At 41.8% G+C, this 20,383-nt stretch overlaps 1 protein-coding gene across 1 annotated transcript in view; it reads right to left on the reverse strand.

Annotated features, from left to right (window-relative positions):
* Positions 1-20,383, reverse strand: part of RCAN2 (regulator of calcineurin 2) — a 258,355-nt gene that overhangs the window by 216,932 nt on the left and 21,040 nt on the right. The gene's annotated exons all lie outside the window — the stretch shown is intronic.

A 20,383-nucleotide genomic window follows, 5' to 3' on the forward strand; every position in this document is an offset into this window, starting at 1 on the left:
CCTTGAACAACGTGGGGGTCAGGGGCACCAAGAGACCACGCGGTTGAAAATTCAAGCATAACTTTAGAGTCGGCCCTCCTTATATAGGGTTCCACATCTGTGGATTCAACCAACCTCAGATCCTGTAGAACGTACTCAGTGAAAAAATTCCGTGTATAAGTGGACCTGCACAGTTCAAACCCATCTTGTTCAAGGGTCCGGTGTATTTTCATCAATGGATTATAGGAAAACCTTCTGATAATAAAGTTACAATCATCCAGTATCATGAAATATAGGTATTGTCAATTTTGATTTCATTTTGAATCCTGTCCTTCTTAGATAACATTTTTAAAATTAATCAGAATGGATCCCATAATGTTCTTAAACGGGTCTGACACTGTTTCAATTATTCTTTTTTTCAAAGAGAATTAAAATCCGTTGCTGAACAAATTAATTAAATAGACCAAATATTAAGCCTCACTCAGGACTCATTTTAATCTACCCAAATAGCCTTAACTTCTGTTCTAAGCTGTAACAATACGATTACCTCTGTAAGACTTTATTTTAAGCTCATTACTTTCAGTGAAGATTTAAAAGGTGAATGCATTTTTGGCAAACAACTTATTCTACTTACATGGAGAAATACTTTAGAAGTCAGAGCGTCGAACAAAGAAACCCTGGTTTCTCTTCCCAGTTCCACTGCTGACTCACCTCATAATTTGGAGAAATCTATTGATCATTCTGTGACTCCGTTTATGTTTGTAAAACAGGAACAAAAAACCCTATCTGCCTCCCTCGGCTAAGTAGGAAGAGGCAGAGGAATGAAATAGGGATGAAAAAAGCGATCAGAATCAGTGTTAATCACTCGTAAAAGGATATGTACTCGGAAACACTATAAAAGCATATCATTAGGATCATCTCAGAGCAAGACTATTATGCTTTGGTATAACCACTAACCTTCAGTAAACCCACATAAACAGACAGAAAGGGAAATGCTGAAGATGAAAGGAATTCCAGCAACAACTGCCTACATAGCTTAAGAAGATTTACTTATGTTGTCATTATTTCTAAATCTGAGGTTGGTCATCCAAAAGAGAACAGCTGCTTTCAGCTCAAAAGGCAACTCTTCCAGGAGGGCTCCCCGACCTCCCCCAGGACCCATGAATTTAGCATCCTTTCTTTGCAGTCCCTGAGTACCAGCCTAGCCCTCGCACAGTTCATTCTACGCTCCGACTACTGTATCTCCAACCAGAATGGTATTTCTTGAGAGCAGAGACTGAGCTGCCTTCGTCCAAGGTATCTTCAGCCTGATACATCTAGAAAGCCCTCAAAATATTTGACTGAGTTAATGAATTATGTAAAAAGGGGTCACTGTCAGGAAAAAACAGACCAGCAAGTGAGTTACAATGATCGACTTAAAATATATACTCTAAAAATGTTATTTATTTCAAATGTATACACTAATAATAAAAATTAACCCACTCATTTCAGATTTAATTTTAAAAATGAAAGATAACAAGAACCACTCAAAGGATTCCTCTAGCTAAAAGTAAAAATTTGTGGAGTATAACTAAGATAACATGTATGTTTTTCTGATTATATGAGTTCACTGAAGAAAAAACTGGAAAAATCAGAAAGGTATAAAAAAAGAAAAGAAAACCATAATCCTGCTATCCAGAAAACTCCGTTAACATTTTGGCATATTTAGTTCCAGCGTTTTTTTTCATGCATAATTCTGAAACAAAATTGGGAGCTTGCTGTTTAGTATCCCACACTGATACAGCCAAGAGCAGTTCCCTGTATCATTACATATTCTTTGAAACATTAATTTTAATAGTCACATAGAATCCCAGTGTATAGATCTGTCATAATTTATTTAACTATTCTTCTGTTGTTTGACATTTAGAAAGTATATATTTCCATCATTACATTCATCTGGCAAAGAAAAACCTCCATCCACTTTTAAAATATAAAGTCTCCCCAGGGAGAACCTCAAAATTTCTTGAGATGAAGAGAAGAGACATTTATATGAAATATTGGAAAGAGCCCCAGGGGCCTACTTGGGTTCTGGTCCTTCTGTAAGTTGCATGTTTTCTGAGCTGTGGTTCCCATGTTAGCAAAATGGAGAAAGACTGCGGTCTTGTCTACTGCGAATATCAAGCGAAAGGAAGCAAGTGAATGTCTTTTGAAGGCTCCAAAATAATACATGAATTAAAGCCACTTATTACTATGTACAGGCTTGTCAAAATCAGAGGAATCTGGCACTACAGAGGTGGTTGCCATCTAGCACTAATAAGGCTGTAAACAAGTTTCAGACTTCAGTGAATGTCCATGATGTAAGCTCATGTCACTAAAATGAGACACAAGTAGGGATGCCCCTGAATATTTGGTATGGGTCTGGTTGGAGAGCCAATAGAAAGGAAAGTTATTTATAGGGCAAAAGAGAGTCATTAAAAAACAAAAAACATTGCCCCTCCCCCAACACCACCAAGAGCAAAAATAACTGTTTATTTAAATATTACAAGTAGGTGGCAATGAGAATATAAATGATTGAATTGGACTCCTTTTCATGGAAGAGGAAGCCTGGAGAGAGGAAGCTTCTCAACTGTTCCATTACTTGGCTATAATGTGAAAATGTTTTCATCCAAGATTCTCAGAAGACCCAACAGAACTTATTAAATAAACATTAAAAGACCTAAAATGAAGACAGTATGGTTCCTACCACGAAGACTAGCCACTTGACACTTAAAGATGCCTGAGCAGCATCAAAGAAGTAGCAACTGAATAAATATTTGTGGCGTAAGTGAATATATTCTCTCCCTCTCAATAAAATTAGATGATCTAGACATTACTGGGTTTCTACACAAGGAATTAATCTTTCCAAAACTCCCACTTTTCACTCCTAACAACATTTTTTTTGATATGGTACAAATCCAGGGAAAGGGAACTCAAAGAGACATCTGATTCTGTCGGATACCATTATTGTCACAGTGTTAACTGTATGCATGAGATTTAGATTTCCGAATTGCAGAATCCTAAAAAATACGACCTTTCTAGGAATGGGGTGTAGCTCGTGAGAGTGGGGAGCCATGCATTTTGCCCATGGGAGTTCTGATCTAGACAATCTTAAGCTAGATATAGAAGGAGAGGGAAATCACAAATAAGCCCATGAGAACAGCAGAGAGCCATGGCAGGAAAAATAAAATTGTAAGTATCCATGGAGATGCTCATACTAGCTTCACTGTCAAGTAAAATCACCCCATTAATAGTGTGATGTGTGATCTATGAAAAAGGCAAATGGCACCTTGGAAGGGGTGGTGTGATGCTAATCTTGAGTCCCCTGAACACGCAGAAACTAACACGGCTGATTCTGAGTACCACCTAGAACAGAAAAACTGGAATTTTTTCCTAAGGAAACTATCCTATCTTATTGAGGGGTCAAAATTCATGTCATCTAAGAAACAGGGGCATTGGGTAGACACAGCATAGGGAAGCACAGGCAAGAATTCTTGAGTGAAACCACAGTTGCCTTCAAACTCTGAAAGAAGAAATACTTTTCGTGTGTGGCACTAAGAAAGCAGAAGTCAACCAGGGAAAAATAATTCAGTTTAATAAAAGGAGCCATGGATCTTTTAACAATTCGGGTTAAAACAGAAATATCTTGCCTCGTGTCTAAGTGAGCAACTTGTCCCAGTGACAGCCAATGAATAAGCTCCACAGAGCAGGTGATATCGATCTTGTGGGATGTCACCTAGGGAATCCAAGGACCAGGGAGATGGCTGGCTGACATTTATTTTTAAGGTCCCTTCTCACCTTGATATTTTTATCTTTCCATGACTGGAAGAAAATACACAAGAAAAGAGACATCTGTTTATCTCTGGGCTTAAAGGTGCTCAAGAAAGGGGAACTTACATATTACCTTTAACAAAAGCATTCTCCAGGGTTGAAACTTTTATCTGATGCTCATAACAAACCTGCCTATATTTTTTGTCTTCTAGGTTATTCAAACTAGAAAGCAGGAGGCGGCCGAAGCCGCGACAGTCGTGCGGACGGCGGGCCGGATACACCAGAAATACATCTACACGTGGAACAACTCCTACAGAACACCTACTGAACGCTGGCAGAAGACCTCAGACCTCCCAAAAGGCAAGAAACGCCCCACGTACCTGGAGGGGATTAAGAGCGCTGCTTAAAGGAGCTCCAGAGTCGGCCGCGAGCCGTGGCTAAAAGCGCGGACCCCAGAGACGGGCATGAGACGCTAAGGCTGCTGCTTCCGCCACCAAGAAGCCTGTGTGTGAGCACAGGTTACTATCCACACCTCCCTTCCGGGGAGCCTGTGCAGCCCGCCACTGTCAGGGTCCCGGGATCCAGGGACTACTCCCCCGGGAGGACGCACGGCGCGCCTCAGGCTCGTGCAACGTCACGCCGGCCTCTGCCGCCGCAGGCCCGCCCCGCACTCCGTGCCCCTCCCTCCACCCCGGCCTGAGTGAGCCAGAGTTCCCGAAGCAGCTGCTCCTTTAACCCCGTCCTGTCTGAGCGAAGAACAGACGCCCTCCGGCGACCTACACGCAGAGGCGGGACCGAATCCAAAACTGAGCCCCGGGAGCTGTGAGAACAAAGAAGAGAAAGGGAAATCTCTCCCAGCGGCCTCAGGAGCAGGGATTAAAGCTCCACAATCAACTTGATGTACCTGCATCTGTGGAATACCTGAATAGACAACGAATCATCCCAAATTGAGGAGGTGGACTTTAAGAGCAAGATTTATGATTTTTTCCCCTTTTCCTCTTTTTGTGAGTGTGTATGTGTATGCTTCTGTGTGAGATTTTGTCTGTATAGCTTTGCTTCCACCATTTGTCCTAGGGTTCTATCCGTCCGTTTTTTTGTGGGTTTTTTTTGTTGTTTTTAATTTTTTTCTTAATAATTATTTTTTATTTTAATAACTTTATTATATTTTACCTTACTTTATTTTATTTTACTTTATCTTCTTTCTTTCCTTCTTTTTTCCTTCCTTCCCTCCTTCCTTCCTTCCTTCCTCCCTCCCTCCTTTCTTTGTTTCTTTCTTTCTACTCCTACTAATTCTTTCTTTCTACTTTTTCTCCCTTTTATTCTGAGTCGTGTGGATGAAAGCCTCTTGGTGCTGCAGCCAGGAGTCAGTGCTCTGCCCCAGGTGGGAGAGCCAACTTCAGGACACTGGTCCACAAGAGACCTCCCAGCTCCACATAATAACAAATGGCAAAAATCTCCCAGAGATCTCCATCTCAACACCAACACCCAGCTTCACTCAATGACCAGCAAGCTACAGTGCTGGACATCCTATGCCAAACAACTAGCAAGACAGGAACACAACCCCACCCATTAGCAGAGAGGCTGCCTAAAATCATAATAAGCCCAAAGACACCCCAAAACACACCACCAGATGTAGACCTGCCCACCAGAAAGACAAGATCCAGCCTCATCCACCAGGACACAGGCACTAGTCTCCTCCACCAGGAAGCCTACACAACCCACTGAACCAACCTTAGCCACTGGGGACAGACACCAAAAACAACGGGAACTACAAACCTGCAGCCTGCAAAAAGGAGACCCCAAACACAGTAAGATAAGCAAAATGAGAAGACAGAAAAACACACAGCAGATGAAGGAGCAAGATAAAAGCCCACCAGACCTAACAAATGAAGAGGAAATAGGCAGTCTACCTGAAAAAGAATTCAGAATAATGATAGTAAAGATGATCCAAAATTGTGGAAATAGACAAAATGCAAGAGGGCTTCACTGGTGGCGCAGTGGTTGAGAGTCCCCCTGCAGATGCAGGGGACACGGGTTTGTGCCCCAGTCCGGGAAGATCCCCCATGCCGTGGAGCGGCTGGGCCTGTGGGCCATGGCCACTGAACCTGCACGTCCGGAGCCTGTGCTCCACAACGGGAGAGGCCACAACAGTGAGAGGCCCATGTACCACAAAACAAAAACAAAAACAAAATGCAAGAAACATTTAACAAGGACATAGAAGAACTAAAGATGAAACAAACAACGATGAACAACACAATAAATGAAATTAAAAATACTCTAGATGGGATCAAGAGCAGAATAAATGAGATAGAAGAACAGATAAGTGACCTGGAAGATAAAATAGTGGAAATAACTACTGCAGAGCAGAATAAAGAAAAAAGAATGAAAAGAAATGAGGACAATCTCAGAGACCTCTGGGACAACATTAAATGCACCAACATTCAAATTATAGGGGTTCCAGAAAAAGAAGAGAAAAAGAAGGGGACTGAGAAAATATTTGAAGAGATTATAGTTGAAAACTTACCTAATATGGGAAAGGAAATAGTTAATCAAGTCCAGGAAGCACAGAGAGTTCCATACAGGATAAATCCAAGGAGAAATATGCCAAGACACATATTAATGAAACTGTCAAAAATTAAATAAAAAGAAAACATATTAAAAGCAGCAAGGGAAAAACAACAAATAACACACAAGGGAAGCCCCATAAGGTTAACAGCTGCTCTTTCAACTGAAACTCTGCAGGCCAGAAGGGAACAGCAGGACATATTGAAAGTGATGAAGAAGAAAAACCTGCAACCAAGATTACTCTACCCAGCAAGGATCTCATTCAGATTTGACAGAGAAACTAAAACCTTTACAGACAAGCAAAAACTGAGAGAGTTCAGCACCACCAAACCAGCTTAACAACAAATGCTAAAGGAACTTCTCTAGGCAAGAAACACAAGAGAAGGAAAAGACCTACAATAATGAACCCAAAACAATTAAGAAAATGGGAATAGGAACATACATATCGATAATTACCTTAAATGTAAATGGACTAAATGCTTCCACCAAAAGACACAGATTGGCTGAATGGATACAAAAACAAGACCCATATATATGCTGTCTACAAGAGACCCACACAGACTGAAAGTAAGGGGATGGAAAAAGATATTCCACACAAATGGAAACCAAAAGAAAGCTGGAGTAGCAATTCTCATATCAGACAAAATAGACTTTAAAATAAAGACTATTAGAAGAGACAAAGGAGGACACTACATAATGATCAAGGGATCAATCCAAGAAGAAGATATAACAATTGTAAATATTTATGCACCCAACATAGGAGCACCTCAATACATAAGGCAAATACTAACAGCCATAAAAGGGGAAATTGACAATAACACATTCATAGTAGGGGACTTTAACACCCCACTTTCACCAATGGACAGATCATCCAAAATGAAAATAAATAAGGAAAAATAAGCTTTAAATGACACATTAAACAAGATGGACTTAATTGATATTTATAGGACATTCCATCCAAAAACAACATAATACACATTTTTCTCAAGTGCTCATGGAACATTCTCCAGATAGATCATACCTTGGGTCACAAATCAAGCCTTGGTAAATGTAAGAAAATTTAAATTGTATCAAGTATCTTTACTGACCACAACGCTATGAGACTAGATATCAATTACAGGAAAAGATCTGTAAAAAGTACAAACACATGGAGGCTAAACAATACACTACTTAATAACAAAGTGATCACTGAAGAAATCAAAGAGGAAATAAAAACATACCTAAAAACAAATGACAATGGAGACACGACGACCCAAAACCTATGGGATGCAGCAAAAGCAGTTCTAAGAGGGAAGTTTATAGCAATACAATCCTACCTTAAGAAACAGGAAACATCTCGAATAAACAACCTAACCTTGCACCTAAAGCAATTAGAGAAAGAAGTACAAAAAAACCCTCAAAGTTAGCAGAAGGAAAGAAATCATAAAAATCAGATCAGAAATAAATGAAAAAGAAATGAAAGAAACGATAACAAAGATCAATAAAACTAACAGCTAGTTCTTTGAGAAGATAAACAAAATTGATAAACCATTAGCCAGACTCATCAAGAAAAAAAGGGAGAAGACTCAAATCAATAGAATTAGAAATGAAAAAGGAGAAGTAACAACTGACACTGCAGAAATACAAAAGATCATGAGAGATTAGTACAAGCAACTCTGTGCTAATAAAATGGACAACCTGGAAGAAATGGACAAATTCTTAGAAATGCACAACCTTCCAAGACTGAACCAGGAAGAAGTAGAAAATATGAACAGACCAATCACAAGCACTGAAATTGAAGCTGTGATTAAAAATCTTCCAGCAAACAAAAGCCCAGGACCAGAGGGCTTCACAGGCGAATTCTATCAAACATTTAGAGAAGAGCTAACACCTATCCTTCTCAAACTCTTCCAAAATATAGCAGACGAACGAACACTCCCAAACTCATTCTGCGAGGCCACCATCACCCTGATAACAAAACCAGACAAGGATGTCACAAAGAAAGAAAACTACAGGCCAATATCACTGATGAACACAGATGCAAAAATCCTCAACAAAATACTAGCAAACAGAATCCAACAGCATATTAAAAGGATCATACACCATGATCAAGTGGAGTTTATTCCAGGAATGCAAGGATTCTTCAATATACGCAAATCAATCAATGTGATACACCATATTAACAAATTGAAGGAGAAGAACCATATGATCATCTCAATAGATGCAGAGAAAGCTTTCGATAAAATTCAACACCCATTTATGATAAAAACCCTGCAGAAAGTAGGCATAGAGGGAACTTTCCTCAACATAATAAAGGCCATATAGGACAAACCCACAGCCAACATTGTCCTCAATGGTGAAAAACTGAAAGCATTTCCACTAAGATCAGGAACAAGACAAGGTCGCCCACTCTCACCACTCTTATTCAACATACTTCTGGAAGTTTTAGCCACAGCAATCAGAGAAGAAAAGGAAATAAAAGGAATCCAAATCTGCAAAGAAGAAGTAAAGCTGTCATTGTTTGCAGATGACATGATACTATACATAGAGAATCCTAAAGATGCTACCAGAAAACTACTAGAGCTAATCAATGAATTTGGTAAAGTAGCAGGATACATAATTAATGCACAGAAATCTCTGGCATTCCTATACACTAATGATGAAAAATCTGAAAGTGAAATCAAGAAAACACTCCCATTTACCATTGCAACAAAAAGAATAAAATATCTAGGAATAAACCTACCTAAGGAGACAAAAGACCTGTATGCAGAAAATTATAAGACACTGATGAAAGAAATTAAAGATGATACAAATAGATGGAGAGATATACCATGTTCTTGGATTGGAAGAATCAACATTGTGAAAATGACTCTACTACCCAAAGCAATCTACAGATTCAATGCAATCCCTATCAAACTACCACTGCCATTTTTCACAGAACTAGAACAAAAAATTTCACAATTTGTATGGAAACACAAAAGACCCCGAATAGCCAAAGCAATCTTGAAAATGAAAAACGGAGCTGGAGGAATCAGGCTCCCTGACTTCAGACTATACTACAAAGCTACAGTAATCAAGACAGTATGGGGCTTCCCTGGTGGCGCAATGGTTGAGAGTCCGCCTGCCGATGCAGGGGACACAGGTTCGTGCCCTGGTCCGGGAAGATCCCATATGCTGCAGAGTGGCTGGGCCCCTGAGCCATGGCCACTAAGCCTGCACGTCCGGAGCCTGTGCTCCGCAACGGGAGAGGCCACAACAGTGAGAGACCTGCGTACCTCCAAAAAAAAAAAAAAAAGGAAAGTATGATACTGGCACAAAAACAGAAAGATAGATCAATGGAACAGGATAGAAAGCCTAGAGATAAACCCACATACATATGGTCACCTTATATTTGATAAAGGAGGCAGGAATGTACAGTGGAGAAAGACAGCCTCTTCAATAAGTGGTGCTGGGAAAACTGGACAGGTAAAAGTATGAGATTAGATCACTCCCTAACACCATACACAAAAATAAGCTCAAAATGGATTAAAGACCTAAATGTAAGGACAGACACTATAAAACTCTTAGAGGAAAACATAGGCAGAACACTCTATGACATAAATCACAGCAAGATCCTTTTTGACCCACCTCCTAGAGAAATGGAAATAAAAACAAAAATAAACAAATGGGACCTAATGAAACTTCAAAGCTTTTGCACAGCAAAGGAAACCATAAACAAGTCCAAAAGACAACCCTCAGAATGGGAGAAAATATATGCAAATGAAGCAACTGACAAAGGATTAATCTCCAAAATTTGTAAGCAGCTCATGCAGCTCAATAACAAAAAAACAAACAACCCCATCCAAAAATGGGCAGAAGACCTAAATAGACATTTCTCCAAAGAAGACATACAGACTGCCAACAAACACATGAAAGAATGCTCAACATTATTAATCATTAGAGAAATGCAAATCAAAACTACAATGAGATATCATCTCATACCAGTCAGAATGGCCATCATCAAAAAATCTAGAAACAATAAATGCTGGAGAGGGTGTGGAGAAAAGAGAACACTCTTGCACTGCTGGTGGGAATGTTAATCCTTGGTACAGCCACTATGGAGAACAGTATGGAGGTTCCTTAAAAAACTACAAATAGAACTACCATATGACCCAGCAATCCCACTACTGGGCATATACCCTGAGAAAACCATAATTCAAAAAGAGTCATGTACCAAAATGTTCATTGCAGCTCTGTTTACAATAGCCAGGACATGGAAGCAACCTAAGTGCCCATTGAAAGATGAATGGATAAAGAAGATGTGGCACATATATACAATGGAATATTACTCAGCCATAAAAAGAAACGAAATTGAGCTATTTGTAATGAGGTGGATAGACCTAAAGTCTGTCATACAGAGTGAAGTAAGTCAGAAAGAGAAAGACAAATACCGTATGCTAACACATATATATGGAATTTAAGAAAAAAAAATGTCATGAAGAACCTAGGGGTAAGAGAGAAATAAAGACACAGACCTACTAGAGAATGGACTTGAGGATATGGGGAGGTGGAAGGGTAAGCTGTGACAAAGCGAGAGACAGGCATGGACATATACACACCACCAAACGTAAGGTAGATAGCTAGTGAGAAGCAGCCACATAGCACAGGGAGATCAGCTCGGTGCTTTGTGACCGCCCGGAAGGGTGGGATAGGGAGGGTGGGAGGGAGGGAGATGCGAGAGGGAAGAGATATGGGAACATATGTATATGTATAACTGATTCACTTTGTTATAAAGCAGAAACTGACACACCATTGTAAAGCAATTATACTGTAATAAAGATGTAAAAAAAAAAACTAGAAAGCAAGAATTTTTAAACATAGGAAATAATGATCTACAAAGGAAGAAACCTGAGTAGGACATACTCCAAAAGCAACTTAAGTTTGAGTTTATTTTTCCTTAGACAAAACAATATTAAAGATTCGACTCATCTGCTTTTTAAATTAAGAACAAGAATGTAAAACTTTTTGCAACAAGGGCAACAAATAGGAAAAAGTGTGCCTTGATTCCATGTTATAGCCAGCTGAGGAGGATAAATAAGGAAACAGGATAAATGGAAATGATTAAGGAATAATTCCTTCTGACTTTAAATTCAGTTTTCATTGAAAAACAAGTAAATGGATTAGGGGAGATGTGTTAGTTTGGAAGAAGTTAAAGGTGACCATGTCAGCTTGAATATTAATGATGAAAACTAAGAATGCAATGTTGCATTAATAAGTAGTAGAAAGAAATGCCTATAGCTATTTTTAAATTGAATATAAGGGTAAATAAATCCAATGCAATTTTTTTTAAAGAATAGAAACTTCAACTTATAAGTTTTACAGTGTTTAAAACCCCTTTAGCACTAAAATTATTCTTCAACGATACCTGGGGCAAAGTAAGCTGATTAGGAAAAAAATTATGTGAATAATGATAATCATTTTACAATTAAATCATATCAGCTTCCAGTTTGGGTCTGGCCTTATGGATGAGGTCCTTTTGTCGCCTAGCTAGACGCTCTTCGGGATAAGCCAGGCCTTTTCCTCATTTTGCCCAACTTATAGGGAGACTGAAGTATAATATTAGCAACATCAAACTATCCCAGCCATCCTGGGATACAAAGGAGAGACACGATATTCTTAGGCTGTGCTCCAGAGAAACCCATTAGAGCTCTTTTTGAAATATAATGGAGCCTATTTAATTCAGCCACAGAATTTTCACACCCGCTGCGCTGTGTGAACCTCCTGCTATTCTTGATACCATTTGGGATCAGTCTTGAAAGAACCAAGAGGATGCAGTGTTCAACTTGTGGTTTTTCAAAAGAAATTATCCACATTCCTCGCGCATAGCTCCCTTCAGGACACCTTCTGGGACCACTGTTCCACTGGAAGCTCCCACAGAACAATAATTCAATTAATTCAATTCCCCAAGGAAGCAGCTTCTTATACATTTTTATGAAGTTAAAAAAAAAAAAAAAAGCAAGCTGTTGCCACCATCTCCTTTTGTATTGGATTCTACAGCAGGATCCAGGACTATAGACTCACCCATCATAACATCTTTACACCTGTAGGGTTTTAATGCCCATGGTCTCCCTGGAAGATTTGCAAATCCTGTATATTCTTCCAACTGAAAAAATAAAAAGGGAAGGAAGACCCTCACATCTACACAGGGTCAGATGGGACAGGTAGTTAGGGCCTTTGTAGTCCATTTCCACAGCCCTAACTGACAACATCCAGAAAATGGGTTCCTAACAGGCTTCCTGCAAGGGTAGAGAGTCAGAGGGAGGAAACATCACCTTTTATGAAGGGTATGAAGGTGAGAAAGTTGCTCTTAAAGATCGGAAAATCTGTTTCTACAAAGAATAACCTACAATAAACCAGAGCTTTATTCAACAAAACAAACAAGAACTATTGGAGCCCTCACCCAAAAGAGAAGAGCTTCAGTCATTGTATTAGTCAAGGTCCCAGCAGGAAACAGATGGCATGCTCAAGTCGGGGAATCTGAAAAGAGTTTAATAATGGAACTGTTGACAAAGGTGTGGGCAGGCTCTAGGGAAACCACAAAAGAGAATGCAAAAGCCTGGGCTAGCGCCATCCCTAGACCAGAAGAGCTGAGAAGAGGGGAGAGGTTTCCAGAACCGGGACACAGAGGGTTGAGTGGAAAAGGCCCCCACTCGGGTTGAGGGATACAGCCCATCCTCAGTGCCACCACAGAGAGGGTGCCAGGGGAGTTAATAGCCCCACCTTGCTCTCTTTCTCTGATCTGCTGGCACCTTGCATTGGCCAAACCCAACTGGGAACCAGAGGGCAAGGGAGCTGGGATGTGGAATATATGGGTCAGCCCCTGGGGCACAGAATGAAGAGGGATGGACAGAGGCTCTCTGGGACCAAGTGAAGAAATCAAGCACTGTCTTCATAATTGGGTGGTAGCCTAGAAATGTGATAGGTTAATTTCAGTGGAACTCAATCTAAAAATGTATAATGTCACAGATTCACCATTTCTTTTTTTTTTTTTTTTTTTTTGCGGTACGCGGCCCTCTCACTGTTGTGGCCTCTCCCGTTGCAGAGCACAGGCTCCGGACGCACAGGCTCAGCGGCTATGGCTCACGGGCCCAGCCGCTCCGCGGCATGTGGGATCTTCCCGGACCGGGGCACGAACCCGTGTCCCCTGCGTCGGCAGGCGGACTCTCAACCAGTGCACCACCAGGGAAGCCCACAGAGTCACCATTTCTGACTGCCTTTTTCTTTTTCTTAAGAACAAAAAGATGGAAAGGGGCATGAGCAGCTCTGTCTCAGGACCGATGCCTGCACCACTGTGGAAGGGGTATTTCTGAGCCCAGGAAGTAGGCAGAAGTGCACCCTCTCATCATGGCTGTAAGATGAAGTTTAAAAGAAAGCCCCAAATCTCCAGAGAAGCCAGGTAATTATATGCAAAATAACTTCACCGGAGAGGATGACACTTCTAAAGGGAGCAGGGAGGCAGGTGAGGGTTGCTATGGTAGCCAAAGTAAGATGTAATCTTTCCCCTTCTGCTGTCAGAGGGGACTTAGGGGGCTGGGGCGAAGGGGCAGAGAGTAAGAGAGGCTGCACCTTTGAGGAAAATCCAGCCAAGAAGGGTCTGGGTTATTCAGATCTTCTATTAAGAAAGGAAAGCCAGACTGGAAAGCTGCCAGAGGACAGGTGGGTTGCAGAGGGCTTGTCAGAACTCATTAGGAGGCCAAGAAGGCTGGCGACACTCTCTCTAATAAGATTAGCAGAAAATGATCAGCTCGACTGTAAGGTCTTTTTAATGCAAATATAAAGGAACTAGGAAGAGAAAGATGAATATCCCTATCTCAGTCCCCAGCATAGCCTATGCGACTTTTTTTCTCAAATACAGCTAAATGTTCAGGTTACTTCCACATTAAAAATCTTCCATAACTCCCTAAGATCTAGTAAGTTCAATAAAAAGAGTTCTTCCACCCAGCAAACCTGGACACCCACAGGAAGATGACGGTCTTCTTGTCCAGGTGTATCTTAACTCTCTTGTCGGTGTGAGAAAAGAGTCCTAAAGATAAGGACTAAAGAAAAGTCCTAAAGAGTCCTCTTTATCTCTTCGTCTAGTCTCAGATAACTGTTTACATTCCAAGCAAGGCATATTTTGTGGTAGGCGCGGGGTTTGACGTAACTTCGGGACCAAGACTAAGAACTTTCCTTCAGTTTCTCAGCCCATGAACTTGGCTTCCTAACCCATGTTCCCTGCTTGAGACTTAAGTTTTACTTGCCATTCTCTTTCCTTTGAGTGCCATTTTCCAACTTGGACAAAAATGCCATCAAGTGCTTAACCAGAGGCTCCGGGGTCCTTCCCAGGAAGGCCCCTCCCCCCACTGACCCCCACCACCACCAGTAAAGCACCCTCCACCCAGGGAGGGCCACCTAGTGTCTCCTTTCTGCTTCTGGTCTACACATGTGTTGTTATTGACAACATTTGGCAAAGCGAACCCACTTACTGATGTTTTTACATTTCCTCCCATATGGTGAGCATCCTTGTAATAGCCTGCACCCAGCACGGCTCCTGGTCCATGGCACTGGCAAGACGAAAGCGATGTAACATCACTACCTCTACCCAGAGCCACTGTGATTCTCCCTCATTCTCAATCTCTCTCTCTCTTCCCGTCTCTCTGTCCCTCTCTCTCTCTCCTAATAGATGTTGCAGAGCCCTGTTCACCCTTCATTACCACTTGCTCAACTGAGTAACTTCCTGAGTCTCAGACTTTCATTGGTCTCCTGCTGTGTTAAATCCAGAAGGATGAAGGTTCTCACTCTCCCTTTTCAGTGCTGGTGCAATTCACCAGTTCACTCTTGATCTGAAAGTAAGTCACTGCCCTGATGGCTTCAAGTCACTTTTTAAATCCTTCTCTTCTTTTTATATGCTTTGGCTGAAGATGTTTTCTTTCTCTCCCTCCCTTCCTTCCTTTCTCCCTGCATCCCTCTCTCTCTTCCTCCCTCTCTCTCCCTCTCTCCCTCCTTCAAGCTTACAATCACAATATCTGTTAGGTCCCTAAAGGAGCAAATGCGGATTGGACGTGTGCCTGGGAACTGGAGCACACCTCCTCCTCTCTAGATGGAGCTGCCTGCCCGCAGCCGGCTCAACCAAGGTGCCCGACTGAGAAGCTGACCCAGGCTGAGCAGTTTTGCTCCACACTGTCAGAAAGTCACAATTCCGGATGATCCATAATTAGTTCCTCACTTCTGGTGCCATGTGTTGTTTACCAGAAAGAGCTGACCCAGATTCTAGCTTCAAAAAAACAAGCTGAAACCTTTATTAAAGTTCTTCCTGGCTGGCTGCAATTGGGATCAGTTGCTTGGAAGGGCCAACTCACCTCATCTCTCTGTCTTCCAACAACTGATCAGAGGCCAGGCCCACGAGGATGGAACCTGGTTGGTAGGAAGATTTCTGGGGAACACCTCCAGAGGGCTGAGGGAGAGAAACCGAGCCAGTGGAGGAGTCAAGTAGTAGCAGCCAACTCACCTTTTAAGAACTGGTGACAACCTTTCCTGGTCTCGATACTGCCTTACTCCAAAGACGGTGCTTGAAATGAAGTGGGAGGAAGATGTATGTATATCATTCCTCTACTTGACCAAAAGAGCAGATGGAAACGCTTATAACTTTAATGAACTGAACCATCATGGCGGACACCATGCTAATCAAGATGGCAGCTTCACTACCGCAGTCAGCAGGCTCCTGACGAGCACAACCGCAACAGCGTGAGAGGCCTGCCCAACGTCCATCCAACATGACTCTGGAAGCTCTTTACGTCGGAGGAGAAAACTAGGGCCCCTTCCCCTTCCTGCTTGTCTAACCAATCCCAGCACCACTCCATATGTTTAACTGGAAAAAACAGCCAACAAAATAGAAGCTTCTTATTAAGATGTCAAAGACCAGTGTTTACGACTGGATTCCTAAACCTTGATTCAGTACCAGGGATGGGGCAGTGTGAAAGACGAAAAACCGTATTTTAGGTTAGCTTGTCTTTTTGAGAGACTGCTGCTGTTTGTCTCTTTATATAGCTACCTCGTTCTACCTTTCAGATGACAGTGTGTGTCACATAGCAGATGCTCAAAAATATTTGTTACATAAATCTAGACAATTCTCTTTTTTCCTTCTCTCCACCAGTTCACTTCCTTTTTCATCTTCTACATTTCTTAAAGTTTTTTTTCCTTCTTCCAAACAGAATCTCAATGGCCTTTTCACTTGGAATGTAAAATTACTTCAAATACCAAATATGAAACATTAAAAACTGTAATAGGTGTATGGATACGGAAAAAAGGACCTGGGAAGTACATAATATGAGGGGGAAAGAAAGCAAGTCTAACTGACCACATCAGCATGGTCTGCCCTCGGCTTTGACGTGAGGAGGGTGAAGTCTGGTGCAACACACACACTCAGTCTTTGTGCCCTGCCTGTTGGAGTTGTCATCCCTGTGCACCTGTCGGCACAGCCATCCTGCAGAGTATCTGCCAGTCTATTAAAATCTGTGTAGTGGGCAAGAGAGAAGAGATATGGGAACATATGTATACGTATAACTGATTCACTTTGTTATAAAGCAGAAACTAACACACCATTGTAAAGCAATTATACCCCAATAAAGATGTTTAAAAAAAAATCTGTGTAGTGGGACTGCAGGAAAGGGCATTTGTTATTCTGTATATTTCAGAAAGGAATGTCAGAAATATGTCTGTGATAAAAAATAAAAAATAAAAAAAAAGGAGGGGGTACGTCATGTAGCTATCAGGGGAAGGACTTACCAGGTAAAGAGACTGGCAGGAAAAAAAGCCTGACAGCGGCTGATGTATGATAGGAAGGGAGGGTGGGAAGAAATGAGCTCCGAGGGAAAGCAGGAGGCCAGGACGTAGAGCGCCGTACAGGGTATGGAGAAGACTCCGCTTTTTACGCTGAGATGGTAAGCCACTGGAGGATTTTTTTTTTTTTTTTGCGGTATGCGGGCCTCTCACTGTTGTGGCCTCTCCCGTTGCGGAGCACAGGCTCCGGACGCGCAGGCTCAGTGGCCATGGCTCACGGGCCCAGCCGCTCCGCGGCATGTGGATCTTCCCGGACCGGGGCACGAACCCGTGTCTCCTGCATCGGCAGGCGGACTCTCAACCACCGCGCCACCAGGGAAGCCCCGCTGGAAGATTTTGAATAGAGGAGTTTCATAAACTGACTTTTCTCTGGCTGCTATTTGGGGAATAGACCAAAAGTGCAAGGAGAGAAGGAGGGAACCAATTAGGAAACTATTGGCAGCAATTCAGGCAGGAGGTGATAGTGATGGAGACCAGAGAGGTGGCAGGTGGAATAGTGAAAAGCAATAGGATTCTGGATATTTTTAATGTACTAGCAGCAGCTTGTTGAAGGACTGGATATGGAGTAGGGGAGGATTCAAGGATAATGCTGAGGTTTTGGTCCGAGTACCTAGAAGTGGGAAGTTGCCATTGACAAAGATGGAGAACGCTATGGGTAGGGCAGGTTTGAAGAGAGAAAATCAGAAGTGTAGTTTAGGGCTTCCCTGGTGGTGCAGTGGTTGGGAGTCAGCCTGCCAATATGGGGGACACGGGTTCGAGCCCTGATCCGGAAAGATCCCACATGCTGTGGAGCAGCTAAGCCCATGTGCCACAACTACTGAGCCCGCACGCCTAGAGCCCGTGCTCCGCAACAAGAGAAGCCACAGCAATGAGAAGCCCTCACGCCGCAACGGGGAGTGGCCCCCGCTCGCCCCAACTAGAGAAGACCTGCGCGCAGCAACTAAGACCCAACGCAGCCAAAAATAATAAAATAAATAAATTTTTTTTAAAAGTGCATTTTAGGACAGGTTAAGTTGAAGATTCCTACTACTCATCTAAGCGATGAGCAGTTGGTACTGAGTCCACAGTTCAGGGAGGAGGGCTATATCATAAGTGATACTTGAAATCATGGGACTGGATGAGGGGGGTTAGTGAGAGAAGACGTCCAAGGTCTGAGCCCTAGCCCACACCAGCATTTCAGAGCAAAGGTAGCATCTCATGGGTGTGTTGTAAGGATTCAATGAAACGATACATGTAAAGCACTTAAAATGTACTGTGAATCTTCATCAAACATCAACAACCTTGCACACACCCCTCTGACCCCCTGCTAGCCCCTACCTCCATTGGAGCCCCCATCCTACATCCCAGGGACCTGGACCTTCATTGTTCAGGAAGGAAGCAGATAGGGAAAAGAAAATCTTGTTCTCCCCATCAAGGCTACAGAGGGAAAGCTTTCTTGCTTATTTTACAACTTGGAATACCGAACATTTTCCCACAGTAACATAAACAGTTTCTAAGATGTCTCAAAGCAGAAACCCAGTACTTTATCTCAAGTACATCATGCATATAATAACCTTTTGGGTTAGCCTGGGGACCTGGTCATAATTTATGAAGTTTCTCTGAGAAAATACCTTCCAAATTCCAAACGACTCAACAGAAACCTAGATTTAAAAGGTGGCAGATTGCCCCCTTACATAAAAGCACACATATAAATGCTAAAGATGGATATATCAGGACTTCCTTTAAAACCAGGGTTCTGTAACATATAGCTAGCTATATTTTAGGTGCCCAACCAAGACCAAGCAAGTCCAGCGATAGTCCCTTTGTAGCTCCTGTGTCAGTTTAGTCCTTGTCATACCTCTCTGCGACCCTTCCCCACATCACTTTCTAGTGCTCAGCCAGGCAACAAATAGGTTATTGAAAAATTTTCACTCTAAGATAAATTCCCCATCAAGCTGTATTTCTCCATCATAGTCCTTATCTTGCTATACTGTAGTTGTTTAATTGCTTTCTTCCCAATTAACTCTGCAAATGCTGGGCTGTATCTATCTTGTTCACGCTGTATTTCTAGAGCCCAGCATAGTACCTGATACCTAGCGGAGACTCACTAGAACTTCCTGAAGGGAAGAGGAAATCAAAAAATCAGCCTTGGTCCTAGCCTACTCCATGACACATAAGTCTCCTTGAAAGAAGAAAGAATACAGAGCGTTGTTCCAAATGAGGTAAACGAATCAATCTGAGGAGAGAGTTCAGGAGCACTGAGCTTCTTCTGAAGTAATAAGATAGGAGGATTTACCCCCCAGAATAGAGCTACTCAGCGTGACTTGTGGAAACCCATAGAGAGGGAAAGTCTCCATAGGACTAGCCTTAGGGCTGCCTAAGAGAGCCGAGCTGAACTTTCAAGTCTCCCATTTTCTGAATGGTCATGCTTTTTTGCTTAAATGGTAATGTAGTTTCCCAGGCTCCACGGCCCTGAATTCTTAGGAGTCGTGTTTGAGGACAGTTTGATTAGTTATTTGCATGAACATTTATCTGTTTCTATAAATCATCTTTAGAATGTACATATATATTTGTGTTCTGTTAATTTGCAAACTCTTAAAGCGTACTTATGCTTTCTTCTCTTTTCGTTCGCTCTATACAATGTCTTATGGTACACTGTTTGACTGTCCATGATGATCGATTATGACCCTCCTCTATAGCTTCGCAACAGCAAGGATTTTTTTAGATTTTTTTAAATTGAAGCATAGTTGATTTACAACATTGTGTTAGTTTCAGGTATAGAGTGACATGATTCAGTTATATATACATATTCTTTTTCAGATCCTTTTCTATTATAGGTTATTATAAGATATTGAATATAGCTCCTCGTGTTATACAGTAGGTCCTTGTTGTTTATCTATCTTATATAGAGTAGTGTGTATCTGTTAATCCCAAACCCCTAATTTATCTCCCCTCCTTTCCCCTTTGGTAACCATAAGTTTGGTTTCTATGTCTGTGAAAGTAACAAGGATTATATTACACATACCCCTCACACACAAACACACACCCCTCTATCTCTACACCCAGCACACAACAGGCACCCAATAGATGTCTAGGGAACTGAACTGTTTGGCTGCCTGGGCTATTTTCTTCCTTCTCTTTATTCTTTGTAATAATAAACAGTAATTTATAAATCATCAATCAGACCTCAGGATTCCAATGGGCTGAACTCTGCCACATCACCACCAGGAGCCGAACG

The sequence above is a fragment of the Phocoena phocoena genome, chromosome 10, assembly GCF_963924675.1.
Source record: "Phocoena phocoena chromosome 10, mPhoPho1.1, whole genome shotgun sequence".
Classification (NCBI taxonomy): Eukaryota; Metazoa; Chordata; class Mammalia; order Artiodactyla; family Phocoenidae; genus Phocoena; species Phocoena phocoena.